Source organism: Dendropsophus ebraccatus, chromosome 6, assembly GCF_027789765.1.
Source record: "Dendropsophus ebraccatus isolate aDenEbr1 chromosome 6, aDenEbr1.pat, whole genome shotgun sequence".
Lineage (NCBI taxonomy): Eukaryota > Metazoa > Chordata > Amphibia > Anura > Hylidae > Dendropsophus > Dendropsophus ebraccatus.
The window spans coordinates 110,728,603-110,741,003 of record NC_091459.1 but is presented as its reverse complement, the minus strand read 5'-3'; positions in this window follow the sequence as shown (position 1 = coordinate 110,741,003).

Below are 12,401 nucleotides of genomic sequence, written 5' to 3'. Positions count from 1 at the left end.
ATCCGTTTTTTGCAACAAAAAAAAAACTGATTAAAAAAACGGATGCAATTGTGTGCATCCGTTTTGATCCGTTTTTTCCATTGTCTTCCATGAGAAAAAAAAAACGGATCAAAACAGATCAGTTTTTTTTTTTAACGGATAAAAAAATGAGGTCGACCACATTTATGTGTATGTTAAAAAAAGGATCCATTTTGATCTGGTTTTTTTTATAATCGAAGTCAATGGAAAAACGGATCAAAACGGATGCATACAATTGCATTTGTTTTTTTTAATCGGTTTTTCATCCGTTTTTTGAGAAAAATGAATGACAAAAACGGGTTGCAAAAACGTAGTGTGAACCCAGCCTAACATCCAATATGCCAGATGTTTCTTTACCAAGATCCTTCTTTCTTCTAGTAAGGGCACTGTCAGTAGGCGCACATGCATTATGCTTTAATACACATATATTGCCAGGTTTGGGTCCTAAGTGATAAGGAAAGGAAAGATGTACCATAGGAACTTATAGGCAAATGCTGGAGGTGATGTGGATCTACTCTCTTTATACCTTTACGATGGGTATAGGGTTGAACTTCTGCATTCTCTTATGGTTATATTGTCATCTGGTGAAATTCTCAGAAGACAGTCACTTAGATTCAGAGTAAAAAGATAATGTCAGCTCCCTTAGATGCCGCACTTACTGAGGATCACACTTTATCCCTGATAAACCCACCCATTCCGTCTTAGAAAATGTCAGAAGGGTAAAACCAGGGGATCAACTTGAGAGTTTGATGAGACTTTAAAACCATTTAGCCCCTTGAAGGAGATATAAATGACTGAGGTTCCTTACAGTAAACAGCCTTTTGCAGATCTTCCCCATGTAAGGGCAGTCATTAGCTGTAGAAAGACACATCGGCTCACAGGCTGGAGGAGCATTGGAGATTGGAAGCAGGTGGGGGTGTTTATGCTGACAGGAAACTGATAGATCTTGACCTATGCTTATGCCATCTGGAATGAAGATGTCAGATCATGCGTTCTGCTCAGAGAGAAGGGTAACCGAGCCTGGAGTAAAGTCACACTTTCAGGTCTGTCATCTGTGCGGGGGCAGGAAGAGATGAGAGCTGTGTATGCGGATCCCTAAGGTGTTAATCCGCATGTCAGCAACATGAGACTGCATGGATGAGAACCGTTTACCTGACCTCAGCAGTTGGACTCAGAAGAGAAAAGCTCTAAAGATGAGACTTTGCGAGAAGATCCCATTAATTGGCTTTTCAAAAAAAAAAAAAAAAAAGGAAGAGACATTCAGGAAAAGTTAGTTTCGTTGTGACATTGAAGTGACATTTGCATGGGTTTTTACAATTTCTAGTTATTACAGCAACTTTATATTGTCTGTATTATGATTTTTATTATTATTATTATTATTATTATTATTTCTTTAGTTGGAAACCATGCTGTCCTAGGCACTTTTAGTGATTCCACACTCAATAGGTGCTATTCTAGGTTTGACAGTATCTCAAACCAAAAAACAAGTGCAAAAAAGTGTGCAGACCCTTAAAGTGTTCCTGTCACTATAACTTTCAAAAATCAAAATCTACAGGGGATGTGAAATAAAGCAAGTGTGCAATCCGTTTTTTGCAACAAAAAAAAAAACTGATTAAAAAAACGGATGCAATTGTGTGCATCCGTTTTGATCCGTTTTTCCATTGTCTTCCATGAAAAAAACAAAACGGATCAAAACAGATCAGTTTTTTTTTTAACGGATAAAAAAATGAGGTCGACCACTTTTATGTGTATGTTAAAAAAAGGATCCATTTTGATCAGGGGTTTTTTTATAAGCGAAGTCAATGGAAAAACGGATCAAAACGGATGCATACAATTGCATTTGTTTTTTTTAATCGGTTTTTCATCCGTTTTTTGAGAAAAATGAATGACAAAAACGGGTTGCAAAAACGTAGTGTGAACCCAGTCTAACATCCAATATGCCAGATGTTTCTTTACCAAGATCCTTCTTTCTTCTAGTAAATATAAATTTACTATAATTATTTACTTTTTTTAGTTATCATGCTTTAAAACAAAGCTATACTTACTTGTATCCAGGTCCAGTCTCCTGAAGGCAGCAATATAACAGCTATTCTTAATTGTATCCAGGTCCAGTTTCCTGACAGCAGCTTTTCAGTCTTGGTTGGAAAAAAAAAGAGACTGAATACAGGAAGTCACAGTCAATCTGCGCACTCACAGAAAAGACAGTCATTTGGGTGTATTGAGCCATGACTTCCTGTACTGGCCAGAACTTTATGTGTTGGTCTCCTTTTTTAACCAGCACAAGACTTTAAAGTTGCCTTCAGGAGACTGGACCTGGATACAAGTAAGTATAGCTTTGTTTTAAAGCATGATAAAAAAAAAAAAAAAAAGAATGTAAATTTACAAACATGATTTTTACACATCCCCTGTTGATTTAGATTTATAGTGGTATAGAAGGCAAAACGACAGCGCCACTTTAAGTATTAAAATATCAGTAACTATAAGACCATAACAAAGCAAGGAAAAGGCATACTAAAAGGATAGAAAAATATATATGAAAATATCACTCGCTCCTATTTTAAAGATTTTATGGAAATCTAGATAAATCTACCACATTTCATAAACAGCAAACCAAAGGACACATGACATCCTATCCACAAATCAGATGTCATACAGATAATAATAACATTCATAAAAAATATAGTTAACAAAATAAAAATGCAGCACATATTACAGGGTTCAGACTACAGGGTTTTCAAGAGTAAAAAGTGAATAATAAAACATATAAGACCTAAGGTGCTATCAAGGCAAGCTAATGCCACTTTTTCACAGCAAAAACATTCAGACACCAGACCAGAAAAATGTTAACATATAGACCCTAGACCAGGCCCCTGCATACTTACCCTCCTTTGATCCCAGTTCCTTTTCAGCTCTAGGCTCCACTGCACTGAATCTTGATAGTGTTAGTCTACAGTGCAGTGGTACAGGTTGAAGGATCATAGTCGCCAAAGTGCCCCAACAACGCCATTCAGATTGTTACCAAGGGTTTCACCCTTATCGTATCCCCAGTGATGTCAGTCATAATGCCATAGTGGCAACATCTAGAAAAATGTTAAACAAGGGCGAGCCACAGTGTTGCCCCATAAAATTCCAGACACAGGATTTGCTTCCACAATGTTGCAGAGTGAAGAATATAACCCATCTTTCACTGTCAACTACCAAACGCTATCCAGTACCGTCCATTGGTGTTCCACTAGTTCTGCAACAGCATCAAATGTGCCCACTGATTATTACACGGAACAGACTGCAATCATCATCCTTTTTCTATAGTATATTTCTCTTTGGTATGTTTAATCAGGGCCGATTCTGGGGTCTCTGCCGCCTGAGGCAAACCTCAGGCGGCCGCCCCCTGAGTGATGCCCGGCATTGCGCACCCGCCCCCCCCCCCCCAGCCGCTCACCTGTCTCACGCCGCAGCCGGCCCACACTCTCCACTGTCTCCACATCCCGTCAGGTCCCGCTACGTCACCCTGCAGCTGTCACGGACGTCCAGGCTGTGGTGAGTGAGTGGGGTGATCGGGTCGCGCCACCCGATCACCCCAGCGCGTCCCCCAACGACCCCGGGCACTCACCACAGCCTGGAGGTCGATGAAAGCTGCAGGGTGAGGTCGCGGGACCTGACGGGATGTGGAGACAGCGGAGAGCATGGGCAACGGGACAGGTGAGCGGCCGCTGTCATTTTTGTTAAGTGATACTTAACAAAAATGACAGCAGGGGGACATAATGCCGCCCCCTGCCGGACCGCAAAATCTGCTGCCTGAGGCGGAAGGCTCATTCCGCCTCATGGCAGAAGCGGACCTGCATATATCACCATACATATCACCTTATACATCACCACATATATCACTATTCATAAGACCACATGTATCAGTATACATATCACCACATATATCACCTTATAAATCACTAGACATATCACCATAAATATCCCCATATATATTACCATACATATCACCATATATAACCACATTTCACCACATATATCACTATACATACCACCACATATATCACCATACATATCACTACATATATCACAAAACATATAACCACATATATTACCATGCATATCACCCTATATATCACCATACATATCTCCACATATATCACCAAACATATCACCATATATATCACCACATATATCACCATATATATCACCACTTATATCACTATACATATTTTACCACTTATAGCACTGTACACTATACATATCAATACATATATCACCCCATATATAAGCCTACATAAACACATATATATATCCATACACATCACTATATATATATATATATATATATATATATATATATATACATAACCACATATATCACCATACATATCACCACATATAGCACCATACATATAAACACATATATCACCATACATATATACACCTATATCACCATACATAACACCTCTTATATCATTATACATATCACCTTATATATCACCATACATATCACCACATATTTTATCATACATATAACCATATATATCACCATATATATATCATTATTCATATCACCATACATATCACCATATATGTCACCACTTATATTACCACAAATATCACCATACATATCACCATATATTATCATTTATATCACCATACATATGACCACATATATTACCAAACATATAGCCAAAAACTAGGGGACGCCTCACAGCTTGAGAAGCACTAACTTATATCACCACATATATAACCATATATATCACCATTCATATCACCACGTATATATTTCCATATATTACCACATATATCCCCATACATATCACCTTATATATGACCATACATATCACCACATATATCACCATACACATCACTATATATCACCATACATATCAACAAATATATAACAACATATCACCACTTATATCACTATACATATCACCCCATATATCACCTTACATATCACCACATATATCACGACATATATCACCATACACACTACTACATACATCACCATACATATCACCACATATATTTCCATAAATATCACCACATACATGAACCTACATATCACCATACATATCAGATCATATATCACCATACATATCACAACATGTATCACCATACATATCACCACTTTTATCACCATATATATCATCACTTATATCACCACATACATCACCATATATATCACCATACATATAACCACTTATGTCGCCACATATATCACAATACATTTCACCATCCATATCACCACATATATCACCATCCATATCACTACATATATCAACATATATATCACCACATATCACATTGTATATCACCATACATATCACTACATAAATCACCATAAAAATCACCACATATATCACCACATAAATCACCATACATATCACCACATATATCACATTATATATCACCATACATATAACACCATATCTCACCATACATATCACTACATATATTACCATACATATCACCTTATACATCACCACATATATCACAATTCATAACACCACATGTATCAGTATACATATCACCATAAATATCACCATGTATATCACCATATATAACCGCATTTCACCCCATATATCACTAAACATACCACCACATATATCACCATACATGTCGCTACATATATCACCAAACATAAAACCACATATATCACCATACATATCACCTTATCTATCACCTTACAAATCTCCACATATATCACCAAACATATTACCACTTATATCACTATACATATCACCACTTATAGCACTGTCCACTATACATATCAATACATATATCACCCCATATATAAGCATACATAAACTCATATATATATATATATATATACATACATATCAATATATATATATATATACTGTATATAACCACATATATAACCATTCATATCACCACGTATATATTTCCATATATCACCACATATATCCCCATACATATCACCTTATATATGATCATACATATCACCACATATATCACCATACATATCACATACATATCCCCACATATATCACCACACATATCACCACATATATCTCCACATATATCACCATAGATATCACCACATACATCACCATACAAATCATTATACATATCACCACATATATCACCATATATATACCACTACATATATCACCATACATATCACAACATATATCTCCACATATATCACCATACATATCACCACTTATGTCGCCACATATATCACAATACATTTCACCATCCATATCACCACATATATCACCATCCATACCACCACAAATATCAACATATATATCACCACATATCACATTATATGTCACCATACATATCACTACATAGATTACCATAAATATCACCACATATATGTCCACATATATCACCATACATATCACCACATATATCCCCACATATATCACCATACATATTACCACATATATCACCATAAATATCACATACATGACCATACATATCACCATAAATATCACAACATATAACACCATACATATACCACTACATATATCACCATACATATCACCACATATATCTCCACATATATCACAATACATCACAATACATCACCAGATTTATTACCATATATATCATCACTTATATCACCACATACATCACCATATATATCACCATACATATCACCACTTATGTCACCACATATATCACAATACATTTCACCATTCATATCACCACATATATCACCATCCATATCACCACATATATCAACATATATATCATCACATATCACATTATATATTACCATACATATCACTACATAGATCACAATAAATACCACCACATATATCACAATATATATCACCACATATATCACATTATATATCACTATACATATAACACCATATTTCACCATACATATCACCACATATATCACCATACATATCACCTTATACATCACCACATATATCACCATTCATAACACCACATGTATCAGTATACATATCACCATATATATCACTATACATATCACAATAAATACCACCACATATATCACCATACATATCACTACATATATCACCAAACATATAACCACATATATCACCATACATATCACCTTATATATCACCATACATATCTCCACATATATCACCAAACATATCACCATATATATAACCTCATATATAACCACTTATATCACTATACATATCACCACTTATAGCACTGTACACAATACATATCAATACATATATCACCCCATATATTGGCATACATAAACCCATATATATATATATATATATATATATATATATTTCCATACGAATCAATATATATATATATATATGTATATATATATATATATATATATATATATATATATAACCACATATATCACCATACATATCACCACATATATGACCATACATATATACACCTATATCACCATACATATCACCACTTATATCATTTTACATGTCACCACATAAATAACAATACACAGCTTATAAATCACCATACATATAACCACATATATTACCGTACATATAACCACATATATTACCCTATATATATATCATCATTCATATCACCATACATATCATCATATATATCACCATTTATATTACCACACATATCACCACATATGTCACCATACATATAACCACATATATCGCCATACATTTCACCATATATATTATCATTTATATCACCATACATATCACCATATGTATCACCACATATATCAGCATATATATGACTACATATATTGCTACACATATCACCGCATATATATCACCATACATATCACCAAATATCACCACATATATCACCATACATATCACCACAAATATAACCATATATATCACCAAACATATCACCATACATATAACTATATAACACCACATATATCGCCGTACATATCACCACATATATAACCATATATCACCACATATTTCACCATACATATCACCACTTTTATCAGCGCTTCCCAAACTTTTTCTACTGGGGCCTCACTTACCAGACCAAGGCAATGCTTGCTTCCCTGGACGTCCTACGGCAGCACAGTATGGGTTAAAGTCTATCCCCTACAACGAGGCAGAAGAGACATTAACAGCAGTAATGAATTAATTAATTAAGTACAGAACCTCCTCTATAAAACCCCCAGAGATACACAGACACACTGAGTTTTTTTCTTCTGCACTAGCTTGAAGAGACATCTGTTATAACATATCTCATTTCTTTTCTTTTTAGGTATTAATCTTATGGTTTGCATGCCTCCATACTATACACTAAGCAGTGTTGCTAGTACTGGTATTTTTATAAGTGCACTTTTCCTTCTTACCTAGCAGTGTTGCAGGCAGGAATGTGCACACAGAGAGGCTTAGTACTGTCAGGATTGCAGTCAGTCTTCTCTGAAATCTTCCCCATGCTGCTGGAGCCGCAGATGCCGCAGTACGGCCGATCTCCCTATTCCGCCCGGAGCGTTACCAGCAGACGTGCAACGATAACGGGTGAGTCCTGAAGCCCCTCGGGGACCCGTTATGTCTATTAGGCCGCATGGGAGGCTAAGCAAACCAGAAGGTGGACTCCAAAAAAAAAAAAAAAAAAAAAAAAAAAAGGTGTACCAACATGGCGGAGGTGGCACTTCCGGTTATGACGTACCGGAAGTGACGCCACACGCCTGATTCACGCGGCCATTTAAACCTCCTATGTTGAGTGTCAGTGTCTTGCACTCTGCCGGGCAGCCGGAGGTTCTGACGCTTACAGTGAGTATATGTCAGTGGGAGATTTATTATGTGTCTTACAGATAGTAATATTCCCTCCTTTATCATGCAGATGTCTCAGTCTTCTGCTTCTGAAGGAGGAAGGAAGAGGAGCCGCAAGTCTAGACACAGACTATGTGTTACCTGTTCTCAGCCACTACCTGATGACTGTGATGGAGAACAATGCAATGGATGTGCTGAAGCTTCAGCTGACCCATTTAAAACACAGGCTCAAAACTTCTTCTCATGGTTCCAGGGTCAATTATCAGTGATGATGTCTAATGCCCAACCTGCTAAGAAAAAGAAAGTAGCTCACTCCAGAGATAAATCTCCAGCAAAGTCTTCTAATCATTCATCCTCTAATACTTCTGATTCAGATACAGATTCTTCAGAAGATATGTATTTATTTCATAAAGATGAATTGTCAGGACTATTAAAGGCAGTGAAACGAACCATTGAATCCGACAAGAGCATTAAAGGAAGATCACCCAAAGATGCCTTGTATTATTTTCCCTCCTCTGACAAAAAGGTTTTTCCAGAGCATCCCCTTCTGAAGGAATGGTTTCAAAAGGACTGGGAGAAGCCAGAAAAACGCTTTGATACAGGGGCGCGTTTTAAATCTGTCTATAAGTTGGAAGATAAAACCACTGCACAGTGGGAATTTCCTCCCAAGGTGGATCTTGCACTGGCTAAGTTAGCTAAAAAATCAGTATACCCATCCCGAGACTCTACACTCCTGACAGATCCATTGGATAAAAAGGCAGACGCTCTAGCTAAAAAATCTTATTCTGCGGCAGCCTCAGTTTCTAAAGTTGCACTCTCATCAGTGCCGGTCGCCCGATCCCTTAGAGTATGGCTCAGTCACCTGACCAGAGATTTACAAGACGGCACCCCGAGAGAAGAAATCTTAGAAAAAATCCCTATGTTGAAATCCGCCACCGATTTTTTGTGTGATGCTCCTTTGGACATACTACGCTCTTCCTCTAAGAACTTAGTTCTCGCAAATTCTATTCGTAGATCCTTATGGATCAAACAATGGTCTGCAGGTGATCTGGCATCCAAACAGAACTTCTGCAGCCTCCCGTTCCAACCTGATAGCCTATTTGGCTCCCAACTTAAAGAGATCTTGAAGGACCTTAATGAGGATAAAGGCTCGGAGTTTCCAGGCAAAAAAGAACCACCTAAATCCTCTCACCAGAGACGCCGTTCCTCGCCAAAATTTAAAAGGAATTACAAATTCAGTAAGTTTCGGAGCTATAGACAAAACCAGAAGCAAAGTTACAGCTCCTTTAACAAGAACAAGTCCCAAACTAAAAAGCCAGATGCATGACGCCAGGCCAATTCCGGAAGTTGGAGGAAGGTTGCAGAGATTTTCACAAGTATGGTCAGCCTCAGTGGACGATGCCTGGGTTCTTTCCACAATAAAAAACGGCTACTCAATAGAACTAAACAGCATTCCAAAAGACAAGTTCTTTCTAAACACAACAGAAAATCCTCACCTTCTTCCTCTTGTAGAGGACTTCATCCGGAAAGGCGCTCTAGAGTGGGTCACCGAGCAACATCCTGCAGGCGGAGTGTTCTCGAGAATTTTTTGTGTACCAAAACCCAACAAGAAGTGGAGGTTAGTAATAGACTTAACCTATCTGAACAAACATGTGGTGAACAAGAAGTTCAAAATGGAAAACATCAAATCGATCTTTCCCATCCTATCACAGTTCGACTACATGGCAACCATAGACCTTACCGATGCCTACCTCCATGTCCCTATACTGCCTGCCCACAGGAAGTATCTCAGAATAGCAATCCAAGTAGGGGACAAGGTCTGGAAGTTGCAGTTCACTTGCCTGCCATTCGGCCTCAGCTCAGCGCCAAGAGTTTTTTCAAAGATCGCCATTGTACTCACAGCCATCCTACGTCTCCAAGGGATTTATGTGATACCATACCTCGACGACTGGCTACTGAAGGCCTCATCCAAGGAAGATCTGAATCATCATACCCAGATTACAACCAATCTGCTACAATCTCACGGGTTTTTGATAAATCGTCCAAAGTCGCATCTGGTCCCAGCTCAATCCATCCAGTTTTTGGGATTTATAATCAATTCCCGAACAATGAATCTTACTCTTTCTCCGGAGAGAATCAGGAAAATCAAGAAGGAAGTATCCCACCTCATTGCCAACCCTACACTCTCGATCAGGTCTGCCATGAAAGTGCTGGGCTGCTTGACGTCAGCAATAGATGCCGTTCCATGGGCAAGAGCCCACTTCAGACCTCTACAGCACGAAATCCTGAAAATATGGAACAGAAGCTCGTCCTCCTTGGACCGTCGTCTGACAATTTCCCATCAAACCTGTCACAACCTCCGGTGGTGGTTGAAACCCATGCATCTGACCAGGGGAGCATCTCTTCTTCAGACAACGAGAATAGTGCTCACCACGGATGCCTCCTCCTTCGGCTGGGGTGCCCATGCCTTGGACAAATGGGTGCAAAAGAAATGGACGGTTGCAGAAAAAACTATGCCATCCAATCTCAAAGAACTCAAAGTGGTACGTTTGGCACTTTATCATTTCAAGAATCTTCTCCAAAACAAGGATGTTCTAGTCCAGTCGGACAATATGCCCACTGTTTACTATATAAACAAACAGGGGGGCACAAGATCTCCATCACTCATCAAAGAATGCAAGGAGATTTGTCTGTGGGCAGAAGCCAACCTAAGATCCCTGACGGCAGTTCATATCAAAGGGAGTCTGAACTGCAAAGCGGACCTTCTAAGCAGGCACTCTCTCTTGCCAGGGGAGTGGTCTCTAAATATGGACATCTTCAGACAGGTCATAGCGAAGTTTGGTCTCCCAGAATTGGATGTCTTCTCGACAAAGGAGAATGCCAGATTAAAGAACTTTTGCTCACTCAGCCCCAGTCACCATCCTTGGGCAGTGGACGGTCTGTCAGTCTCCTGGGCGAAAAAGGTTATCTACGCCTATCCTCCTCCAGCTCTGATTCAGAGAACCTTGGAAAAGATAAAGAGGGAAAATGTGACAGCTATTGTAATTCTCCCGTTTTGGCCTCGTCGGTCATGGTTCACTCTGGCAATATCGATGGCGAAGAACAGGATTTGGGAACTCCCCAAGGTCCCACATCTTCTATCTCAAAAAGGACTTCATCACCCAGACATCAAGAGACTCAACCTCTTTGCATGGAAAATGAATTAAGACAGGAAGGGTTCTCAGAAAAAGTCATTTCCACCCTTTCAAATGCTAATAAAAGGTCCACTAACAGGTCCTATAATAGGATCTGGAACATATTCAAAGCCTTTGCATCTGATTCAGAAATAACCTTGCCCTTAATCCTTCAATTTCTTCAGAATGGTCTGGAAAAGGGTCTGAAGTTAAACACGTTGAAAGTGCATTTCACAGCGATAAATCATTTCCTGCAGGGAAAGTATACTAAACATCCACTTATCAAAAAGTTCTTCAGAGCAATCAACAACCTTCACCCTTCAGTCCACCAGCCTCTTCCTTCATGGGATTTACAACTTGTTCTCAAACAATTGATCCTTCCACCTTTCGAGCCTCTCGCCTCAGCCACACTAAAACATCTGACCTGGAAGACATGTTTCCTGGTGGCCATCACTTCCGCCAGAAGGGTCAGCGAGCTACAGGCATTATCGTCAAGAGAAGCATA